We start from the raw sequence: 25,495 nt of genomic DNA, 5'->3' as shown, positions 1-25,495 counted from the left end.
AAATAAAAATAAATATTTAATTGTTACAATGGAAGGCAAAGGATCTCATCTCTGTCAAGCACTACTAGATGGAAAAATATTACTGTAAATGCATCAGAACTAAAACACAGCAATAACTGACTTCATAAAATAACAATTCCGCTGATTCAATGCATCACATAAACTTATACAGCAAATTTCAGGCAACTTCTTTATATTCCTGCTTAGAAAATACCTAAATGAAAAAAATGATTGTTCAGGCACCATTAGTAAAATTGCACACTTATTGTTAAAAAAGTTGTTAACATCAGATCAGCATTTTCCAATCTGTATCAGCTGACCTGGCCATATCTACTCAATACTAACTGCTCCTAATGAGATAAAAACAAAGGAGGAAAAAAACTCCAGCTTATGAAGCAAACACTTACCTGGGACAATCTCAACATAAAAGAAGCGTCGTGATCAAACAGAGCTCCTGTGAGACACACAAGGGACCAGCCTAGGAAGTCAAGCAAGGCAGGGGAATCCACTGCTGTTCCTCCTGGACATGTGGAAAGAAACAGTTTTCCATCCAGCAGCTTTCATGAAGAATTAATTCATTTTTTTTTTGTGTTGAAAATACCAGGAAAAAAAAAAGCAGCTAAAGAGAGCTCTACTATAATGTTTTTCCTCTCACATCCCTCCAGTTAACCAAACCTATTCACATCTACAATCTATGCATTTAGTAGCACTGAAGTTATTTAGCAAGTCACAGAAGAATGTGTAAAAATTTAATTATGTGTATTTTTAAATCCCACTTCTAGTAAAACTAGAATAACTATTCTTTGCTCTAGCATAATGCACTTTATGAGGTACCATAAAGCAATACTACTATACACAGGCTTTGCTCCTCAGTATAAAGCAATATACTCTGTTAACCTACCTCACTGCTTTTATAGTCTGGTGATTGGATCAACAGCTGAATGTCACCACCAAATCAATTCAGGTGTCCTCATTAGCACTTTCACTCACTGGCTGTGGGTTGTATTCAGGTTGCCTGGGCACTGAAGAGATGATAACAACTCCTAGCTGCTGTTGCTTCCCATTAGCAGAGAAGCTCTGGAAAACTGTAAGGACAACTGGAGCTCAGTGAATACTGCAGTACCATAGGAAAGGGTTAGATGGTCAGGAGTACTGTTGGCCAGACACTCCCATTTCTACCAAGATCCTAGGTGCAAAATTAATTGTGGCAATTGAGAAGTAAAAGTTCTCATCTCTACATTAGAGTTTGTGTGTCCAGAGCATGGCACATCAGACAGGTAGCTAGGAAGTCAGGAGTAACAACTTGAGAGATCAGAGTGTAGAGGTGCTGGAGAATGGCACATAGGAAGAGAGCTAGAGCACAGACACGGGGATGTGAAGGCTTGTGGTAACAAGCCAAGAAACTAAATTCAGGTTGTGCATCTGCTTGCAAAAGAAGGTAACTTGAAAACAGATTATCTGAACATTGTGTAATAGGTCTAATTACTGGAGATCTACAAGATTATAGTAGGGGCAACCAGGTTAGCAGAGGGATAATTACAGGTCCAACAGTAAAACTACTGTAATCTACAGACATTTTGGGGTCAGTGTTTCATTAGACCAGTTTAATACAGTAGGTCTAAGAGCAGCAAGATTTTGAGTGTACAAACCTTTCACAGAAAGGATATAAAAATCAGCAGCAGGGTGAAACCTGACCCCACGGCATTTTGGTTATGATGCAGACAGATTTTGACAAATACATTTCTTATTGCACAATATAAACCAGCTCTCCCAGGCTAAGTCATAACTAAGGGACACTCAGAGTTTCTATTTCCACTTATCAACAAGGAAATTAACTTTATTTTCAACTATTTATTATGTATGACAAAGCTATCCAAACCAAAAACACTAAGTGCATTTTAGACGCTGCATAAAAATTAGTGCCCTGGGATGTGTAGGGGAAATCACCAGTACTTACACTTGGTAATTGAAATTATTAATAACAGTGAAAATAATACATTCATTCTCCAAGGAAGCCATCATAATGCTTAATAATTGATTGTAATTTCCAGTAATAAATACTAATGAATTCATTTGCAAAGTAATGTAGCCTTATATGTTTATTCACTTTCCTAAGAAATATTTGCATTTGTGTTATGTCAACAATTTCATACACTAAGGAAATTTATAAATATTTATTATTAGCTTCAATACTTCTTAATAAAAGCAGTCATTTCCCTTAAATACCAAAGCAATCTTCAGAACACATCTATGTCCCCAGCAAGCACTCGGGCTGGATTCTGAGTCCATTTACCATCTGTGAACTTGCATGTTGACAGTGCATCAACCAGCTGAATGTCCCAACAGCAGACTGAGCAGGCCTGCAGTGACCTTGCCCTAACCTGGGATTTACCAGTATCCAGTCTGTCTATCTCCAGAACCCACCATTTCCACTGAAAAGAGATTCAGTCACTCTTCAGAGAGAAAAACACCCGTTCAGACCAAAGGCACTGAGTTGGGCTACCAAATAATCTCTCCCACCTCTATACAGTTTCCGACCTTGGAGTCTATCTGTATACTGCTTCTACTACATCATCTTCTAAGACAGCATTCCTCTTCCTCCAGAGACTCTGTTAGACTGCAAATATTAATGACAGCTTTTTCTACTCAGCCGTTTGATTCATCTGTGAAGGTTATTGGGCCCTACATTAAACTTGTTTTGTGCCATGTGGAATGTATATCTCCTGCTGCACTTGTGTTACTGATGTGGAGCGTCTCTTGGCAAGAGTGGCCACAATAATCAGGGCAGTGCCTTCTGTGGACCTCCAGGAATGTGACTGCAGCCAGTTTCTGCAGAGTGAGGGGACACAAGCCTCCCTTCCACTGTGGGCATAAAGTTAATGGTAAGACTAGCTGTTAACCCTTTCACTGTGCATGCTGTGAGAAAGATGTTGCTCTGCACAAGAAATGTGAACCTTCAATCCCAGCTGTAGAATTGGTGGGCTCACACGATCAGCACCGTCCTGCCTAGTGCTTGGGATTAAATCCAGACTGAACCAGGCATTGTCCCTGTAGGCATAAAGGGTCACATCTTCTGCAGCACTAGTAAGGAGGGGTGGTGAGGCATGTGGTAAATAGGTCACATCAAAATTCTCTCCTTATAAGCCTGTCACAGCTGGATCCAGGTTCCTGTCTCCTTGGGTCCCCTCAGAAGGCCCACACTGCACCTGTGCCACACAGCAATCTGCATGCCCTTGGATACACCGCTGTTACGACCAACTGACAATGCCTTTCCAGCACTGTTTCCTATAATTCATCTCCCAGCTGTTCATCCTCCTGATTTATGCCATCAGCACCAAAGCCTCATAGCAAACAGAACAGAAGGAGAGGAATTCACACTGTCTTTCTAAGTTTTATGAGTGCTGGCAAGCCTTTATTATTCCCCTGTGAAATCCCGGGCACATCCAGTGCCTTCTTGCTTTCTCAGGCACCTCCACACTCTGTAGCTCCTTATCTTCTCATTTAAAGGGAATTATGGATCTGACTTGGAAGATGCAGCAATATGAGTTTTTGTGTGTCAAGGAGTAGAGCTTACTTCAGCCCAAAGTACAAAAGACAAATTAGAACTTGCAAAGGCACAATCAACTGGCTTGCTCTTGATCCCCAGCAAAACAAAGAGTCCTAGGATGGCAGTAGCTGAACCTCCTCGTCTCAAGAGCAGTGTTACAAGAGCTGGATGTCATCTTAATGCTTCCCCTGCTGTTTTAAAAAGACAGGCCTTGATACACCCACCAAACAGCATGAAAGGCTGCAAAATTTGGCACCTCAATGTGCCTCTAGGGATACTGCAATGCAACTGTTACCAAAGGGGGGAAGCTGACTCCAAAGAGCTCAGACCTGGAGCAGACTCATAAATGTAAGGCTGCCATTCTGCTTGCACCTTTGCTGTGAATGTACATCTCTACAGTATGAGGTTAAGAGCTGGACTCTGTGGCTGCCACCTCTAGCAGGCAGGCTTCTGTGGGCTGTGCCAAGAAAGACACAAGGAGTAAAGGGATTAGGCCCTATTGTAGGTTGAGAGCCAGTTTTGGTGGAGTGTTAATCTCCAAGAGTATCATTGCCAAAGTCACTTCTTAATGTAGCAATTCAGGAGACAGCCTCTGCCTTAGGACCCCAGGCTAACCTATTTGATGTCACACTACAAGTAGAGCAGGTGCTGGGTTTGCAATGTATATTTGATGCCTAGTGTTGAAAAGTGAATTGATTGAAATGCTGTCAGGCTGCATTTTGAATGATTGCACTACTAATGTCACCTACAGGCATCTTGATGGACATTCTGCCATACACAAAATACAGTAGACTGGAAATCATCATTTGCAAATCATCACCTTTGAAGGTACAGCTACTGATTAAGGAAAGAAAAGAATTGGAAACATGTTGAAGAAACATTAACCTGGGAAGTGAGCAAGTCAAGAACACCAAATATTTAGGCTCATGGATTTCTCATTATGGGAATTTTCAGCCTACTGTATTTCTTTTGGAGTGTTGCATTTCAAAACCTGTATTTTGTTTGATAATGTACTTCTACCACAGAAAATCTAATCAGGTTGTCTTATCAGTACAGCACTTTGGGGTTTTCTTAATTTATGAAAAGAGTTTTACAAAATCTGTCACTAATGTATGAAGATGACAAAAAGAGTTGTTAGAACAATGGCACATTTTTGAAATGATATAAGGATTTAGCTAAGTAATTGTATTGACATTAATGAGAATTTAGTGTTTAAATTCTATAGCTGATCATATAAATCAGTTTTGACTATATTTGCTTGTTCCTTACACAAACCTGGGTTCGAGTTTATTAACATTCATTTCACAGGATACAGGTAAACAAGATTACCTTACTTGCAGTTGCTACTATTTTCTGTAAAAGTAGAATTCTGTGATTAATTTTACATCAGTCTGGAACTTAGTTTTAGCAATGTGGTAATACCATTGGCTGGTAAGTGCTCTCAGAACCAGCACCCCAGAAAGAGGAAGAGGCAGCACTATGGAAACATCAGTATCTCACTGCAGTCAGCTGCTGTTGTCAGCTTATGTTAGCTAGTCATGAATAACGCTGAAGCTTTTCTTTAAGTACTCTTCTGTCAGATTTTCTGAGAAATTTGGTATGAGTTTACTTTGACCATATGCTTCTAAAAAACAATAACAGCAAGAACAGAACCTAGGGTACAAGCTAGACATTCAACTGTTTCATTTAGAAAAACTGGGTTTTCTTGATTTTTTTTGTGTCACTGTATTTATACATATCCCCAAAGAAGTTATGCTCTCCTTGAGGATTACAGAACACTGTATCTCACCTAGAAGAATATTTCAAATTCTACAAGAATTTAGCATAGCATCAGGGAAACTCTATCCATTCCACTAACAAATGGGGACAGGGAGGCTATTTTAAATCTGTGCAAAGTCACACAGCAGGTTAAAGTCAAATTATTTTATTTGACTTTATTTGCCTAAGTCAAATAAAAAGATTACACACTGAAGCAAGAACTGCTTATACAGGTGCAAATCCAAGTAGAATCAGTAATGGACTTGTACCCAGCCCATGAAAACCCATGTTTATAGGCCTGAGAAGCCTTCAGCTTTAGAGCAAGAGTCCTGAGCAATTGCACCATGTGCAGCAGTGAGATGCTCAAGCAAACCCTGAGTTTTGTGAGCAGGAGATATAGGACAAGATGGCAGAGGGGCCAAAGCTTTACTAAAGGTTGGCTGGCTTTGAGCTCTCCTGTTGCATTTAATACTGATTAATCTTGAATCCTAAAAGAGGCCACTCATCAGGGAACATCAAGAGCAGGGCTTCTGCAAGGGGAGAACAAGCTTCGGAAATGAAGGGAACGAGAGTGCAGCCCCACATTGTCTGAAAGGGACTGTGCTGGTGGCTATGATGGGCTCCATTGGCAGTCTCAGACTAGGTGAGACGAACAGGCATGTGCTGTATCCTCCCAGAGAGCCGAGCCAGGAAAGGAGGCTGGAAACGAGTCTGTGACACAGGTCTAAGGTCCACAGGACAGGTCTGGAGTTCACCCCAGAAAACTAGTCAGCAAGCCAGAGCAGCTGATGGATGGCACAGGAAGACCTAAAACTTGGCTTAGCAGACAGCTGGGTGCCCAAGGCTGAACTGACCTGGACCTGCAGGCAATGGTTGTAGAAGTGGCTCTAAGGGGAGCCTTGCTGGAGCCGTTAAGGCCAATCAGGGCCTTGACACAACCTGACTTATGCTTTGGCAGGAGATGGGACTCTTAAGCCCTGTTTAGCAAGAAATGCTGCTGTTTACTTACCAAAGACCTAGGTTTTACCTTTCAGTAAAAATATACACCCACTCTTATGCTGAAAGGCTGGCTTCCAACAACAGATCAGGTACTTCTTCAGCACCTGATATCACCTCCCACACAGGCATGTGCTGGAGCCAAAGAAGCTCTGGCCAAAGGGTGATGGGTGGTCTTTCCTGTTATTTGTGTGCTGGATAAACTGAAAAAAAGCAGTTTGATGAGGAAAAGTTTAAACATATAAATACTTGTATAAGAAGCACCCAGGTTTATATTTTTCTGTTGCTCTTCCTAAATTAAGCCTTAATCCCTTAGCTCTCATTAAAAATTAGGAAAATGTCTTTAATGAATAAATGGTAGGCTGACTACCCAGTGTGTAAGTTTAAATGTAAAGAAAATTAATCGCTTCTAAAGGAATCTTTCAGTGTTTAGAAATTAGCTGGCTGTCTGATTACTGAGAATTTGTATGCACATTCTTTTCTTTCACTGATCTGCTCTTTCAGCGTCAGAAATGGTAACACTCTGGGAACTGTTTACCCAAGATCAGCATGGTTCAAGTGTTACTTAGGATCTCAGTTAGCATTTCTCAGTTTTTAAATGTTCTCCCTTAGGGGGAAGTGAAAATGACAGCAGGAAGAACCTGGAGGTACTAAGCACTGCTGAAGCTGGCACTTGATGACAGGAGGGGAATGAACACACCAGGCACTACATTTTATGATACAGCAAACAGGAAAGTTTATATTAGATTGTATCAACTTCTGGTGTGCCTTGAGCACATCTGAAAAGAAAGGAACAAACTGATGAAAGTTACAAGGCACAAAAGCGAGAAGACTGCACAGAGGACAGGAAGCTGGGAATATATGTCACATGGAAGTAAACATCTGGGAAAAAGAAAAAAAGAGAGCTTATCACCCCTCTTGAGAACTATTGTAAGCAATGGTTTTGCAGTTGAGATGAGAAAGAGTGCTCCTTCCTTCCTGGTCCCTAGTCCCACCAGGGAGCCACTTTGCCCCAGGGTGAATGGCTTTGGCATCTGATGATCTGAGCTTTGGGTCAGAAGTAAGGCAGGCAACTAAGAAGAATGGGGTGCATGGGGGCAGCATGCAAAAGCCATCTTTGCATGGCCTGGGATTTTAGAACAGCATCCCCCACACAAGTAAGTGACCCTCTCATAACAAATGCTAGGAGCCATGGACACTTGTTTTCAGAAAGTTAAAGTCAGGCTGATTGAGAGCCACAAGGCCTATGTGGGCACATTGATTTGAAACATGAGCACCTGAGCTCTGAGCACTCATGCAGAGTTTGGACATGTGGAAACTGGCAAACATCTTGCTGACCTTGCTGTAAGTAACCTTCCAGTTCTGTATAGATGTTCCATGTGGCTGAGGTCCTGCCCTGCTGGGTAGTGTTACTGAGCACAGAGAGCAGGCCCTTATTTCCTACTCCCATCACTTGCTGTCAGTCAAAGTTACAGCACAGTGGTAACCCACTTAGAACAGAAAGGCTGCAATACTTCTTTCCAGGAAGGCAAATGCTTTCGGAGGCTTACATATAGCTATAGGATAGCCATCCATCCACCCCTCTCTTTCGAAACAAGTTGGCTCAGCAAGGATACAAGAAAAGACAGCTTACTCTCTCCCTTTCAGACTTGCTACTGTCTTCTCCTCAAGCTGCAGTCATTCTGCTACTGGGTAAGAGCAATGCCTGCCTTTCCTGTGCTACATTCATGATAAAATTGTAAAGCTGCAGTACTCTGAGCAGGCCACGAATTCCACAGGCCAAACTGTAAACACTGCGGGAATCTGAGGTCCTTGACATCTAATGGAAAGCAAAACTGTGAGACTGAGAAAACAAGCTAAAGGCTAAGTTAAGATATGTCTACCAGCTCCTAAGAAGGCTCAGTTCAAATAGGGAACTGCAGTCACAATTTCCTGCTTGATTGTCACTTTCTTCCAGTGAAGAAATAGTCTGCTACTAGCCCTTGTCAGGAACAAATTACTTTCCCTTCACTGCCAACTCAGCTCCACATGCCCTGCGCAGAAGAGAAGCAGCACTGCAAAAAGCCAGTTTTCCCCAGAGGTTATGAACTACACAGACGGGTAATCTGCACACATCATTTCAAAGGGGTAACTTACTCCTCTTACATTGCTCTCAGTAAATACAGAGTAAGTGGGAGTTCTGTCCTAAATGAATTGAAAAAAAAGCCTGCCATGCAATTTTTTTTGCATTGGAATTCTCATCAACGAAACATTTGTAATCCCATGAGAGCAAGCTTTAAGGAGGACTAAGACAGGACCTAAATCCAACTATAACAGAAATGTGGTGAAAACATCTTGGTATTTTAGGTTGTGCTCTTGGCCAGACCCGATCAGTGCAAATACAAAAATATTTTTTTTTGTCATTACAAAGAGAAATATTTTGAGACATACTAATTTGAGCCTTCCAAATTGTTTGCTTTTAGTGTGGGCAAGATTCAAACACAGGCATTCTGCTCAGCACTGCCTCACCTTACCCTTACAAAAAATGTTGTGTGTGTGAGAAAAAGTAAAAGGTATCAAAGAGGGTCCAAAGCACAGGAGGGCCATTTTGAATTTATTCTATGGAGTAGTCTAAAAGTCCTTATTCAGCAGTTAACATCAAACCTAGTTTCGCAGAGAAGGCTTCCCCTTCAGAGTTCGGGATTCTAACCTTAACAAGCAGTTTTAAATAACTGAGAGCAAAATCACTAAAGCAGTGCTGTAAGCTTTAAATTCATTCTATTATAAAAAAAATATAATTTTCCTTTTCAAATACAAATTTCCTGATTATTCAATTAGAAGTGTACTTTGCTGCCTTGTTTTTCTTCACTGGGATTTGTTCAGCCTAAATGAATGTTCATAAAGTTACTGTATGTATCACACTTTAGTAAGTCCAGATTTGGACAACTCTTGCCTGCTAACTCAAGTTTCTGGACTTGTTCTCTCATAGGCACAGAGTAACTCGATCCATGCATCCTGTTGATTCTTTCAATGCCTAAAATTAGCACTGTGCACGCACGCTTCCTCTACCTGGTGGCGTGCTCCCTGACAGAACCAGGGGCAGGCACTCACGCACATGCTGGGAGCAACAAAGGCCCAACTGTTGCCTTTTTGACAGGAAACCCCAGAGATGCTACCTTTTACATTATGTAGAAGGAAGAGATCCCACCCCACTCTCACATCCAGCACACATGACAAGCATTATTTTGTTCAGCTAAATGCTGGAAATGATAACATGGTTTCTGAGCACAAGTGGTGGCATCCATCCTAACATACGACTACCAGTACTCGTGACTCTGACAAGTCCAAGTGTGGTAGGAATTATGTGGTGGTCACAGGGTTGCCCAGTTAGAAAGGTTAAAGAGAATCCCCCCAGCCTCTCATTCCTCTGCTCCTCTGCTTTTCCATTCTCACAAGGATCTCTTGGGACACCCCTGCTAGAAAAACATTTGTCAGAAAGCGGAAGGCAACCCAATGGGAAACATCAGTGAACCTGTGTTTACTTTATTTAGAAATGACACCCCATCCCTGTCCCCTGGGGCAAAACTTCTTTTCTAGACATGACCTCAGAGATGTGCTACACGCACCCTGCACAATTTATCACCATGCTGCCTATAATTAGGTTTGTTAACATACAGCCTAGTGCAGTCTTGTTGACTGGGAACTTAATCAAGTTACTATTGAGTTCTTGTATGCATTGCTTCGGGTGAGTGTTTTACTTGTAGAATTATAGCTGTGACCAACGTGAGGAAATTAGCTCTGGACACAAGTTTTTTACTTTTTCCCCCCCTGCATGTGAAAATATTTAGCAAACAGTGACAATGATGGAAAACAGTAGGAAACAAAATGTTCTACATTAGTATAAAACATGAAAAATGCAGCAAGGACCCTCAGTGGTACAACATGTGTTATGCTGGCTGGCAGTCCATTAGGCTTGATAGACATTTCACTTACCTAAGTCAAATATAACAGTCTAGTATTCATTAATATAAGAAGGGGGTTGTGGAATCAAGCCTACCATCTGGTTAGAACGACAGAATAATCTACAACTCATGATTAGGTCTAAGGAGTGGAATTTCACTTTAATCTTTTTCATTGCTCGAAATTTCCATCTGCGCAGTACGGCACATCATTTTTCTTCAAGACAAATGTGCTGTTTTTCATGTTCCAAAATTAGATCAGAAGAAAACGATTAATCATGTCATGGCCTGGGAAAGGAAACAAAGCCCTGATATTTCTCTCTCTCTCTCCCTCACTCCCTCCCCCTTTCCCCCCCCACTAGCTCTGGCTGCTTGCAAGGTCCTTTCTTTCCCTGCCTCGATTTTCATCACAACTTTCAGAGATTCACACTGTGGTGGGCTAGAAACATTCAGGAAACGGGAATCTGAAATAAAGACACAGCTTTGATTTGCATAGCCCTTTTTATTTCCCCCTTGCATCTCCCCCACCCCCAGTTTGCCACTTCATCTTTTCCTCCTCTCGCTCTTTCTCTCTCCACCCAATACCATGTGCCCCCTGGCACAGGACGACAGATGGTGACCTGTTTGCATGTGATACCGTAACTGAATCTAAACTCAAGGAAACAAGTCACTGGGCTGCAAATTAGTGAGACCACACAACTGTCAGGTGGCAGTCCCCTTTGACAGTTGTAGGCCATTATAGGAACATTGATGTTTTCGCAGTGTGACAAAAAGGAATCCTTTTTGCAGCAGACCTGTCTGTCAGCTGGCTCTCAAGTCATAACAAATCCCTGGCACTCAGCTGAGGCTGAACATTCGCAGCGTCAGGAGGATGATAAATGACCTGCAGGGCTTTGAAGTGCCTTGGCAGTTCAGATGGGTCCGTAGTGCTGACAGAGAAATATACACAACAGCGTAACCAATAATGAGAACATTAAACATTCCTGCTTTGTGACAGGCTGACAGAAAAACCCAGCCTCACATCAATCATCTTTGGAGATATAACCTTGACAATTAGCCCCCTCTCTGATACTCAGAGTAACCTCTTTTTTCTCCCTTCCCCCTCCTTCTTTTATTTTGTCTGGCTTATCTTTCATGATCTTTTTTTTCCTGGTACAGCAGAAAGGGAAAAAAACAGCAGAAGGGGAAAAAAGAAAAGCCCATATCAAAAAAATCTTTTCCTTTTCCTCCATGCAAAAATAAAATATACCAGGACAAAGTTTATTTGATGGACTTCCACCTATTTCCCTTTAGGAGAAAGGAATATACTTTTTGCCCTATCTACCAAAGCATCTGTCACTACAAATACTTCTGGCAGAATTTTGTTTACATTTTATGCTTATTTTGTTCCTTAGCTTTTTTTCCCTTTCCCCAACTCTTACATTTGCATCAGTTCACTCTGCTGCCAAGCATGGTTTCCACTTGTAAGAGTGAGATGATTAAGCATGCAACTGTCCCCTTGTTACTGTATTCCAGGATCATTCAATAAAGCAGATAGAATCTCAGCTTCTTCCCATAACCTTGTGTTTCTTTTTCGTATGTGCCTGTGCACTGGTTTGCCATTTTTTTAAATCATTTTACAGAGCAATAATAATCTTCAAAGGACAAATGAAAGGTGCAGCTAATCTTCCTGAAAACTAAACACTTAAAGACCCCTCTGGAATCATTCTCACGAAAGAGCTGGGATACATCCGGATCTCAAGGACACTTTCTCCACTCACAGGGAATTCCTCTTGCTTTACCCAGCATGGGAACAGCAGAAATTCCTCCTAATACACACAACTGACTTCTTGCCCTGTCTCTCCTTACAGCTGAGGGTTCAGATGGTGGGGTCAATGGGATTGGTGTCTGCCCTGTGAGAGGCAAATTAGGTTTCTGGGCACTTTCTGCACTCCTTCCTGGTGGCCTGGGGTCTCCAAAGTCACCAGTTCAACCCCACACAGAGGTTTCAAAGGAGCCTAAGCAGCCTTGTGAAATAAATGAGGCTCAAAATGGTGTTTGTTACAGAGGTCTTAATCAGAAGAAATGCTAATAATATAAAAACCCCAACCCTTCTGACACTGAAATTAGCAGCAAATCCTCTAAGGTGCACCATGCTCAAGTCTCTGCCTTCCTCTTCCCAAGGATATTTTTATTTTGCTTATACAATGACAAACATGCATTCTTGCTCTCATGGAGTGCAGCACATCAGATACTTTGATGTGAAGTTAGGGTAGTGAAATGCATTTACACAAAACCAAGCACTTGTAAATTAAAAAAGGGTGGGTTTCTAACACTGCAGTAAAGCCTGTCCCCAAAGCCTGTTCTCCTATGCGTACTTTAAGGTCCCTCTATGATGCTGGTGTGTAGTGAAAAGAAGATGAAAAGGAGAAAAAACCCCAAGGCCTTCAACCTTCAATTCAGTTATAGAAGAGTCAGCTACAGACCCAGATGACGCTACCAAGACAATATATTCCAGAGCCTGCTGCTGTCAAAGTATGTTCTGTGCACGTGGCCACAGCTGTTGACTTCACTATTAGAAGAGGTCAGTGTGAAGGAGAAAAGTATTAGAAAGATGATCGACAGTAAGTGGCAAAAACTGTTCAGCTTTTGCCTGGCCTCATTTGTACTCTGATTGTGTTAGTCTGATAAAAAGACAAACCATGCAGTGCCCATTTCATAAAAAAGCAAGGGAAGGTTGGCCTCTGAAGGACTGCGAGGAGCCATTTCACTCTCAGGCAAATACTTTTAAGAGATCAGGCTGACAGTGCTGGAAACAGAAAACTTCTCTTTGCCTATGTTATACATGCCTACCAGCTATCGACTGACTGTGTTACAGCACACTGAAAACATACTGTGTACCACATTGCCTACCCTTCCTGGAGGGACTACAATCAAACACTGTGATTGCAAAGTTCTGTTCAGGCTTTGGAAAGTCCAGATGAGGTAGCACTGGCTCATTGCAGGCTGAAGTTCCAGCAGAGCCAGGCAGCAAACAACTGTGCATTCAGCAGCAAGAGAGTCCTCTCTCTTTAATCTATGTCTGAGACTGGTATCTTGTGACAGAGGGACATCATTAAATCTTTGGCTTCTCTGCTAAGAGAATGAAAAGTTATTTCATAACACTGATCTCCCAAAGATGGATTCCTTAACTCATTAACACCACTGCTCTGCTTGTTAAGAGTCTGTCTCGCAGCCAGAAGACCTATTCTCACTGTAGCGGCTGGTACAAAGGATGGTACTCAGCCTGCACATTGTATCTGTGTGATCTTTCATGTGCTTAATTCCAGTCTTGTTTTACATACCTTCAAGGAAATGGCCATACCCCACTTTTTAAATTCTAGTGTATATCGCTTCCAGGTCTGTCAGACAGGTTCGATAATACCTTCTCCTCTGCAGAGAGGAGCAGAGAGTGAGGGTGCCTTACATGTATGGCACATTCACAGAGCTCCATTCCCATCACTGTCAGGCTCTGGTCAAAGCAGGTATGATTTTCAGCCCATAATCACTGGGGCTCAGAAAGTTTATCTTCCCACTCCCAGATGATGCTTTATGGACCATTCTACAGCATTGTCAGTAACTGCGTTTGGGTACTAGCTGCCGATGATTAAATCTATAAGGGTCTTTGTAAGATCAATGTGCAAAGTAAATGAAGATGGCCCCTCCCAGCTGCCTACCTGCAGAAGAGGATAGGCTGCTTTCAATACTTTTCAGTGAGGAGATGAAAAATTCCACCTTCACCACTGGCAAGGATGAGGGAAGGAGCCTTGCTTCTTTCACAACTAATGTTACACAATTTGTCTTGTAGAAGAAAACGGCTTTAGGAGTTGATGGATTCAGATCCCACCAAAAGGATTGTCAGTGTGGAAAGGATTGAAAGGCCTCCACCATATGCTGAGAAGACAATGGAGGTTGAATGTTGTCATCCACTCCTTTTCTCCTGATTGTGTTTGGAGAGCCAAGCAATCATCTGGCATGCCCCAAGATTTGAGAGTCCCCAAAACTGGACTAAGATATAAACCAGTAGTTATTGCAAAGGATAAGGAAAGGAAGAAGCTACATGGCTCCTCTGCCAGATCAAGTGGCCATCATTTATGTTGTCTCTGATGAAATCTGTAAGAACCAAATCGTGCTGGAATTATAGGATGCTAATCAAATCTCCTGGGCCATAATTCTCACTCTGACACTTTATTTGGCTCACAGCCTTGAGATAATCACCACTCCCTGCCTCAGTTTCCCCACAAACAGGAATGGATGCATTCAAATTACACTCACCTGAAAGGCATGCTGTAAAATTTAATTAAGCCCTGAAAAGCACTCTGCAATTGTGAGATGAAAAGGTGCCATTAAAGGCTTCTAGTATTATATTTCACTAAGACTCTCAGAAATATTTTGGATGGAGTTAAAGAGAGAAAATAAAAGGGGAATAAATCATAAACATTGCAGAATAAATGCTGCCTGCCCTTTCTTATCTGTAACTCACAAGGCATATAGATTACATCTAAATAATCCTTTGTATGAAAAACTGTCCATACATTTGCACGCAAGATGTAAGGACAATGCTGGTTTTATATGAAAGGGAATATACATGTTTCTTTGCACACCCTCAGTGAAGTTAAAAGGGTTAATAAAATATAAGTTGAGATCAAAAGAAATCTGAGGTGACATTTTGGCCTTGAGGCCTTCTTTTGGCTGTGGGAAAACAGAACGAGGCTGCTCTGCAACCTACAAGTTGAAGTACAATTAGTGGGTGTTTTCCGACTGCATGCTTTTTCCTAGGTTAAATTTGTGTAGATGTGAGCATACGCAGCTCACAGATCTGTACATTTCTCAAAGAAAGCACCATGAATTTACTTTTTCAAGTGAAGAATTATTAGCAGCGTTAAAGATGGCGACAACCTGAGAAAATTCAGTTATGAAATTAAAAGATCACATCTGCCCAGGTCAGAAACAGATAAAGCATTAAAATCATCATTATAAAATGCACTCGAAGGGGAAGGGCTTGGTGCATGTGTGTGCAGCTGCAGTGTCATGCACACATCCTGAGGACAACTGGAGGCAGTTGGCCTTTCATCTTTTGACTCAAGACCTCCCCAAGACCTATGCATTACAGCATGAAGAACCACACACTCTATCAAACATCATTATTTACATAACACATGGCAGGGAGTGGTTATGGAACAAATCAATACTTTGTGATATTTGTTACAAGCCACATGGCACAGCTGAGCATTTCTAAGGCTTTACCCAAGGTCTGGCTTAGAGACAGCTTGTTACAGCTATATTAAAATTGACTAATAAGTGAGGTTACCAGGGAACTACACTGAGCCTTTTGGTTATTTTCCTTTTTTCTCTCCACTGGAGTGTAGCTTAGTGAGGGCAGGGCTTTCATTTACAGACAAGCTCCTAATGTGACCCTCTTCAATGCAGACTCTTTTTCTGTGTAAACTACAAACTGATCTCCTTTCCTCCACCTAATAAAACTGATCCCTAATCATAGCTGTAATCACAGCTGTGGACAATTGCTCTAGATTCCATGATATACCTCTTAAAAATGAATGAACATAACTGTTCACTACTGAAAACCTTCCTATTCAGCCTCCCTGCTTGGAGATAGCAATGTGGCTACACAGTGAGACAGTGATACAGTCTTCCCTTAGGTTCCTAGGCTAGGAGGTTTTGTGTGAAAGTAGAACTTCCTGAGAAAGATGAAGGTGCAGGTGCCTATCTGTCTTTATCAAAGATATGAAAAGCCTAGATACCTAGCTAACACACAGAGGCTGGGTGCCTGAAGTTTGGCTATGTGAAAGCTGAACGCCCTGCACAAAAAGCTTTGGGCATCATGACAAGTTCTTGTAAAAACAGCACCATTTTGGTTTAAGTAGTACCTGACCATCACTTTACTGTGGTCTTGGAAATAAGACCTTGGTTTAAAAACACAGTCAGGGAACCCAACTAACCTCTCCGGTTTCATTCTGCCAAAGTATATTCATTAAAATCTCCAGTTTGGTGAAGACCATATTTTAGAACACTCACAATGCTCATAATACAATGTTGTCAGTTCCAAACACCAGAACAGCTGAACCTGTGACAGCACTCAATAAGCTGCAAATTCACTAGGATGAAGCCCGTGCTTTCACTTTGTGTTTGCTCAGCACCTAGTGCCTGGTTCATGATTAGGCCTAATAAGGTATCTAAAACACAAAGTGGCAGTAACTGAGAAATATGATCCATTACACTGAGCATATAGCTATCAAATAATAATCTAAAAGCCACTAAATAAAACTTTCAGAATGCAAAAGACAACTTGTGCAAAAAGAAAAACAGTAAACAAAATACCTAATTATGTTCTTTCTTTTATAGTAGGAATATAGGCTTGTAGTAAGAATACAGGCAATCACAAAAGGCAAGGAAGAACAAGCAATTCATAAAGATGTGTCAGCCCAGTCTGAATAAGGAATCTCCTCTGAATTGAAACAGGTACAGGAAAAAATAACCTGCAAGAACCATGAAGTTGAATGAAACAGTAGCAATGATTTTGCTTAAGGAACTTGCCAACTCTCACTAAACTGCTGAACAGATAAATTAAAAAACAAAAAGAATCAATGTACAATACACGTTAATAAATCATTTAATGGAAAGTCACCTGAAACATTCAACTATGTGTCCTTAGATGTTAGCATAAAACTGGGTCTATAAAGTTCAAAAAATTAAGCCATTTATTTTCTTTTATTCTACTGCTCAGGGTTCACACATCAGTCATCTGCTGCTTCAGCTACATCAACAGATTTTATTTTTTGGTCTCACAAATTTCTTATTCCCTTTGTTTCAATGGCCATTTAAAATATTTTTCTCTTTTGACGCTCTTACTCCTCAGCTCCTTGGTTTCCATTTATAAATCAAACTCACATTTTAGAGCACCACAAAACACTGCCCTTGGACCTCTATCTTTACTACTTCCTTCACTATTACTACTTCTAAAAGAACTGTCAGACTTGTCTGGACTATCTGGGCCTTCTTTTCCTACTGTAGACTTTATTTTCTCATCTATGACGTTGAGTATGTTTGTGACAGCTTTGAATTCACTTTTGCTAGAGGCTTCTCACAGGAAACTCACACGTTCAATTGTACAACAATACCTCCACTCCCTATTTATGCTATTTTACACCTTTAAATGTAGACTAATTCCTTCAAAGAAAACATTAACTGACATCGGCAATTTCTATTGAGTAGCCTTATGCATGTCCCCAGTGTCATATACACTAACCATACACCACCACCAAAAAAATTATTAGAGGGAACTGCCCCTTGAGAAATCTGCAGACAATGTTAAACTCAAGTTTTCAATATTTCAATAATATTTTAAGACCACTGATCAAGCAATATAAAGAGCTGATGCAGTAATTAAATTTGCAGATGATACTAAATTTGGAAGTGTCGCAAACATGAAGTGGGGACAGAGAAATAACACAGAGGACTTGAGAAAGCTTAGAAATAAGAGCAGGAAATAACAAAATGAAATTCATCCGGGAAACACGCAAAGGTACAGTACATCTGGGGGAAATATTTCAAAATTAAATACTAAAAGTAATCCGATCTGGTGGTTCAAGGTGTAAACTGATTGCCACAGCTGAAATAATCCTCTCAGCCCTTCTGCTCAGCAACACATAACTGGCGAGGTATATTACAAGAGTTTTGAAAGATCAGGCACAAGTTATTTTTGGAGGCAGGATGCCTGTCTCTTACAGAAAATCCTCTGCAACATCTATATTCAGGGAAATAGCCAGGTTCATTGTAAGCACATTCCCACTCTTGGGCAAGCAAAGTATTTCCTTTCCTCCCTTCTCTCTTTCCCAAGAGTTACCTCCATCCCCTTTTTGCATGCTTGGTTGACAATTCAGCAGAGACTTGTGACACAGCGGCAGTGGTGCTAACAGGTTAGAACAAGTTGAGAAGAGGGGAGGGGGACGCCAGGCTAGTTAGAGGGTGAATTATCTGGGCTTTTAGTATTCCCAACCTCTGAAAAACTGCCTCAGCTACTTTTCACTCTCAGCAGCCACAGGGATTGCTATACCAGACAAGCAGTAATGTTGTCAGGAACACAGAACCAGATACTCAGTTGATGTCAGTCAGGGTTTTTCTGCTGACTTCAAAGAGAATAACAAATTTAATGTGAGTTTGCAGTGAAATAGGATATTGAAATGCTTCAGTGCAGCTTAGTTTTCCATCCTCAGGCTTGCCACAATCAGGAACTAGAGAAGAGATGAGGCTTTGTACGCATTGATAAAACCACAGCAAATATATCACAAAGCTTTGGCCCTTGAATACCATTAACTTGTAGAGAAGCTGGAAGGACTTGAATGGAAATCAATAACAATGAAGGATCTGAAACAGATGGACTTTGAAGAAAGTCACTATCTGCTTTTGTTACACATAAAACAAAAGAAATGTCATGGAAATAAATAAATTCATGATATCCCTATAGCAAATAAGTCTCTCTGCTTCATAGAAAAGCTTCTGCTTAGGAATTAGCTTCCTACTACAGATCTAAATAAACAGCACATATATCCTTACACATTCCCTGCCCTGTTTGTCCTAGATAAACAATCTGAACAGGAATGAATTTAGAGACTGAGACAAGTCATTGGTTTCACCACTCATTCAGATCTGTTCATTGTCTACTCTCCCCATGTGTTCAGTTGATTCAATTTGTTATGAAATTCCAGAGGTGCAAACGGCTGGACAATAGCTCAAGGAGTCTTAGCAGCTGGATTACCTTCCGTCACTGAAGTATAGTATGCTTCCACACAGGCTAAGAAAAGGATTTCACAGAAATTAAATTGAGATTGAATATCTTTCCAAAAAGATTTGCTGCAGCATGAAGAACAAATCATACACTTTTTCACGAGAATTTTTGAGTCAAGTTTACACTTTGTGTGAAGATAAGTTGACAGCCCTTACTTTCATCTGATCAGTCTGAAACTAGTCTCCTGCGATGCAGCTATCCTTAAAAAGTCATACTGAAACATGAAATGTCCATTCCCTCCTGGTCTCATGGAAATTAGTTTTCTAAGGATATTTCAGATAGCAAATTGAAGGAAACAAAAAAGAAAAAAACTATTTTCTGAATAATCTCTTATAACTGTTGTCAGCTTGTCACACTGAGTGGGCTGGAAGCTCCAAGGAGAATATGTTAATAGGACTAAAAACATTTAATGAAGAGACTGTTAGCACATAAGTACCAGGGGGATAAGGATAATCCCTGGTTAAGCACAGTACTTGGACTTTAAGTGATCTGTGGCCTGTTCCCCACTGTGCCACATATTTCCTGTAGAAACCCTAACTAATAGCTTCATATTACCTTAATTCCAAGTTTGTAAAGCTAATACTTTCTGTGCCATGTCTATTCATGCTGCAGGCTACATACATGTTTGGTGTACCTCACAAAAGGGGACAGATTATGAACAGAGTAGAGAAGGTATTTCCAAAGCAGGTAATATTGTTACAGGCAACTGGCACTGTCACATTTCAATAGGCATGTATGTCTGCAAAATCTTCTCCAACCAGAAGAGGGAGAGGATATGTGGTTTGCAATCTCTGGACCAACAATTCATTATGAATCACTTTGGGTGGGCTGAACTTGCACTTAATCATCAAAACCTGTGCAAAGGTTATGGGTAACACCATTATGCACAGTCAGATATCTTTGGCTCTCCCCGGCATGTATGTTTTCCAGCAGTCACGAACTCCCACCCTCCACAAGCTCCTTATAGTACATAAGAAGGTTGGGCATGAAGATGGAAATGCAGTTGTGATATAATGGAGTGTGGTGCCTGATACTATCAGGGGTTTTAATATTAGTCTCATTGCTGCAGGGTTTGAGCACTTCCAGCTCAAGTTGGGTGCTGGCATCATCCAACTGTCTGATAGAGAGACCTGTAGGCAAAGTTGTGGTTATGAAACTTGAGATGAGCAGATCTTCTATCTGTATAATGAGCTAATTAAAAATTAATTTAAACATAGTCTGTATAAGGTGCTGAAGCATATGATACAGGGTATAATCCTGTGCTGGATTTGACAACCCTTAGCTGTACTGCATATTCAGTGAGTTTGAACAAAATTATATGCTACTTCTGCCAGACTCCAATGAGGATTTTCCCTCACTGAGCACTTGAGGATCTGACTCCGCAATGCATACTGAATGGTTAGTCCATGTGATGATGGGTAGAGACAAAAGCTGAGATTTAGAGGTCATTTGGCTGTGTTTGCACAACCACGTTTCTTAGACTGAACAATATTCTACAAAGCAAGCATGGATATATCCACTGTCCTTGCCTGCCATTCCTGGTTCCAGATATACTCATGCTGAGCCAGCTTGAGTGTATCAGCACTTTTAGTGTTGATGTACCCATAAATGGGATAAAAATACCTGTACTGGCAATAAGCACAATAGGTATTTTGCCTGCAAGGCATGTAAGGCCTCTGGGAACCATGTGTAAAGCTGCAAGGCAAGCTCTGGTTACATTCCTCTGCCCATGAGTCTCAACTGGGGCACAGATATATATCAGGTGTCAGGAATTGGGAAAGCAGAAATAAGAGGAGTAGGAGTGCACTCAGGAAACCATGAAAGAGAACCTACAATTTTCACTTTGTTCTTGGACAGCTAGATACCAGAACCCATAATTGAGCTCTCCCCCAAAGCTGGTGCTAATCATTGCATTGCACAGACAACATTACTAGTGGATTCTTCAGTCCCTGTTCCAAGCAGCCAGGCCAAAGCTATGATACAATATTATGGTACAGCTTGCAGGACCAACTAGAGGAAGAGGTGCTCCTTTGCTTGTCTGTTTCTTAACACTGATACAGAAAAAGCCTAGATTAGATCAGTACTGTGATGGGCTTGTTAACAGAAAATTCTGTTTTGGTTTGAAGGAGGACAACTGGATGGTTGCCTTGGCTTGGAGACTGAAAATCATATAAAAGTGAGTCTGTCTATATGAATCAAGACAGGAATAAGAGGATTGCTTCTGAATACTCAATGTGATAATTTTTGACAGTCCACTAAATACAGATCCACTGGTAGTTAGTTTTCTGTATTAGTAAAGAAAACATTTTCCTTCTTGCTTAATAAGCATGCTAATTAATCATACAGAGATACAGCCTAGAAACACATGTAAGAATTATGTGTGGCCACACTTACTTTTGTGGTGTAACCAGGTACAGAATCCCTATGACTCTAGATAGAAATGGCCTCAGTCCGAGCAGAACAGAACAGCAACCATGAAATAACACCCTATTTACTTGAAAAAAATCTTGCATTTCAGGAAGCTTTCTCAAGCATTAGGAACACTTTTGGCCTTTGCTCACGACCTTTGTCCCATCACTGTTCCAAACCAGGGAAGGCACAGAGGTGCCAGGTTTCTCTCTGTGTTGTAGTGGAAGAGCCAGTGATGGTGATCCCCTTGGATTAAGAAAGAGAACCATGAACAACAGGTACCCTGTCTGGCTGAGATACACAATATTTAATTGACATACAATATTTAATTCGAGAAACAACTTGCCATTGTTTCCATAAAAACTCAATAGTAAAATATCAGATTAGAATAAACCCATGTTTAATTTGCTGATTCTAGCCAGCTACTTTGTGTTGCTTATTGGATTCTCATGGGAGTTCACAAGAGGCTCCCATGGAAGGTTCCCATAATGGTTCCCATAAAGGAGTGCATCTGTGTGTACATCTGTGTATCAGGAGTACTGTCAGCATGCTACCATTGTTCTGTGCTACCTACAATGACTTTTAATAAGATTTCAGACTGATATAAAAATATTTGTTTCTTTTTCCAGCATGCTTACCTATACAATTACAGCCCTCTGGCTCAATAGGACGCTCCATAGAAAGAGCAGAGTTCACCTGCACAGGAGATAGGATCACTTGTGGGTTCTTCAAGACTTCTTTATGAAATGAAGAACAAATTTCCAAAAGAGCTAAGTAACACCAGAAATCTCAGCATCTTTTGCTTTATGTACATAGCGTGTCTCTGACCTTGCTTGCTCTGCTGTAAAATGGAATGACATAAAGATGATATTAAAGATATGACCATAGTACAAGAATACATACAGAGAAGAATATTTAAGAAGAGACTGCATAAAACATTCCTCCCAAACCCTTCCCTACAAACACATGCCAGCTAAAGTTTTGGTAGTCCTGATAATGAACTTAACGTTTACCAGATGAGACCTGATTGATACCTTCCCTGGTGGAGATGGTAAAATCTGTAATGATTGTCTGTTACAAAAGGAAGAGAAGCAATAGGTTTACTGTTGAGCATAGAAATGTAAGATATAAAAGAAAAAGAACTCTTCCTCCTAAGAAGGAAGCAGTACTCTCATGTCCTGTACCTCATACTCCAGACCTCTCTTTTGCATTATTTTCCTTTATCAGAGGTATCGACTGGTGCTTTCTATAGCCCATTCTTTAATCTTTAATAATTTCACCATGAAAACAGGATTTAAAGGATGACAGAATACATACCATGCCTATTTCTTCCTGCCAGTTTTATACAGAATGGGATTTCATTAAAAAAATCTGAAGACCTGAAGGAGTGAATTTTTACACAATGCTGAATAACGATGTATTGGGTTTCTGCAGCAAGATTTTGGTAGTGGGGAGGCTACAGGGATGGCTTCTGCAAGAAACTGCTAAAAGCTTTCCCTATGTCCAATAGAGACAATGCCAGCTGACCTCAAGGTGGACCTGCTACAAGGCCAAGCCCACCAGCAATGGTGGTAGAACTTCTGGGATAACACAATGAAGTGGGGGCAGTGAGGGGAAAATCCATCTGCATGACAGCAATTGGAGCTGGAGAGATGAGTGAGAATATGTGAGAAACAGCCCTGCAGACACCAAGGTCAGGGGATAATGCTGAGGAGGTGCTCCAGGGGCCAGAGCAGAGATTCTCCTGCAGCCTATGGTGAAGACTATGAAGCAGACTGTTGCCCTGCAGCCCAAAGAGCAGATACCCACCTGCAGACTGTGGAGGACCCCATGCAGGACTGGGTGGATGCCCAGAAGATGCTGTGCCCCCATGGGAAGCCCACACTAGAGCAGGCTCCTGGGGAGACCCTCCCTGGAGCTGTCTGTTCCTGAAGAACTGCACCCCGTGAAAAGGACTCACGCTGGAACAGTTCATGAAGAACTATATAATGGGAATGGTATAATGGGAATGTACAAGAGAAGCAGGATTTACAGAGAAGACTTTAATTGCTTAAATATATAGGGTAAGAAAAGGTGTATTTTTATGATGTATGCTTCTATACACATTAATCATGTCTATAAGTTGCTTTTTTTCTCACCTGCTGAAGAAGCTATCTAACAAACAGAGGCTTAGACAGAAAAAGTATAGATGCAGCTACAGTAAGGGTGTAATTTTATGGTCAGCTTCATCTAGCTGAACTCTGAAATGCTACTTAAAAGGACAGACCTTCCTTTCCACCATTCCACCTGTCTCTCCTCCACACTTTGTGTCAGCACATGTGGTTGCATGCCTCAGCAGTCAGCCAGATCCGCACCCCAGTGTGGCAGTCTGCACAGCTGGATGAGTGCTGCTGCTGACACAACAGCAAGGACAGGGGACAGACTTCCTTTCACCACCTTTTCAGTAACTTAGAAATAGATTAGCCATGGCTAATACAAAACTACACCCAAGTGTCACCCCTCTTTTGGTGATGGAAGGAAACAACAGATTCCCATATTATTTGCTACACAAGAAATCATGTTAATGATAAAGAGAAACATTTGGGATACCTGCCTTTTGATACTATGTCATTGTTAATACAAACAGAAACAGATAAAAGGGAGACAAATGCTTGTTTCAAGAGATGGGACAATACATGGAAAAGTTACACCAAGTGAAATGGAACTGTAAAAGAAGGTTTTGCAACCAGAGAACTCTGAGGCTTGAACATTCATTTTTCATTACTTTCTCATCTCCATCTCAGAGAATACTACTTGCAAAACTACATTTAATGCTGATGTCATGCTAATTAGTACTTCATGAAAAGCTGGCTAAGGAGGCAGATTTAAACCAAATGGTGGAAAAGGCAATACACTAGTGGCTTCAGCAGGATTTCAATTATGCTTTTAACATTTGTTTCTTCCTATTATCCATCTCCTACTCTCTGCTAAATTCACAAGGAAGACTGCAGAAAAACTTCAAGGGGTGTTAAAAGAGAAGTCTAGGGGAGTATAGAATGAATAGTGCAAAATAAACTTTTTTTTTTTAGAAACAGAAACTTTTACTATTGAGGAAAAAGTGTCAGAGAAAGAATTAAATAATAGGACAAAAAGGGGACAGCTTCTTCTACAGCAGTTAGCACTATCCATTATCAGTGCCAAGATATCAGATGAGATAGATCACCCTCATCCTGGATGACTTCTATCTAATTTACTACCCTTCACATCACCACCAGTGACACGGTGCTCAAGCCTTGATCCTCCAAGACAGCAGGATACAGACTCCAGTACTCAGTTCTGCAGTAGGATATACAGCAGCTGTTCCCACGGGCCTCAGCAGAAGCTGCATGGATACCTATTTCCTGGAAGGGTGGGGTGAGAGAACTTGGAATGCAACTACTGAAAGTTCAAGTCGACAGGTTTGGAAACTTGGCAAGGACAACGCAGACAAATAACTCAAGGTTTGCAGGGCACCTCTGTGACTGTTATAAATCAGATGAGTACTGCTCAGTTCAAGGGAACCTGCCAATACATGACAGATGAGCACCCACTCCTTTGCCATGAGCCTCTGAATCTTACTATCTGAACCGGTTGGATCTCATCCAGCCTTCGAGTGCTTCCTCCAGCCCAGGAAGAAGGTGAAAACCATGCAAAATGTTCTGCCATTCTCTACACAAGGAAAAACAAAATCACATTTGTTCATGAAAGTTGATGCTTCACTTCTTTACAACAGTGCAGATGGGAAGAGGAGCTGTAAAAAAGAATAAGGAACTTCCTTGTCTTCTTTCAATTCCCCACCCTGTAAGTGCTTTCCTGCTGCTGACAGAACTGAAAGTCAGGCCTGGATGAACCCAGCAGAGATACCCAGAGGCACCAGGGAGTGCTAGGCCTCTCCCAATGCCACACCACAGTTCAAAGACTTGAAAGGCTGCAGAACTCCCACCGTGCTGCAGCTCAGCTTCCCACACAAAGAGGTATATTACCTAGCAGCATACTCTTCTCAGC

At 41.2% G+C, this 25,495-nt stretch overlaps 1 long non-coding RNA gene across 1 annotated transcript in view; it reads right to left on the bottom strand.

Annotated features, from left to right (window-relative positions):
• Window positions 1-925: 925 nt before the first annotated feature.
• The window catches only part of LOC115947084 (uncharacterized), a 49,374-nt gene continuing 24,804 nt past the window's right edge, over window positions 926-25,495 (bottom strand). The window contains exon 4 of the long non-coding RNA XR_004081047.2: window positions 926-1,085. This is a non-coding gene — a long non-coding RNA (uncharacterized lncRNA). The remainder of the gene's footprint in view (window positions 1,086-25,495) is intronic.

This window comes from Melopsittacus undulatus, chromosome 8 (assembly GCF_012275295.1).
Source record: "Melopsittacus undulatus isolate bMelUnd1 chromosome 8, bMelUnd1.mat.Z, whole genome shotgun sequence".
NCBI lineage: Eukaryota > Metazoa > Chordata > Aves > Psittaciformes > Psittaculidae > Melopsittacus > Melopsittacus undulatus.
Note: the sequence above shows the minus strand (reverse complement) of the source record. Positions and strands in the feature narration are given on the sequence as shown.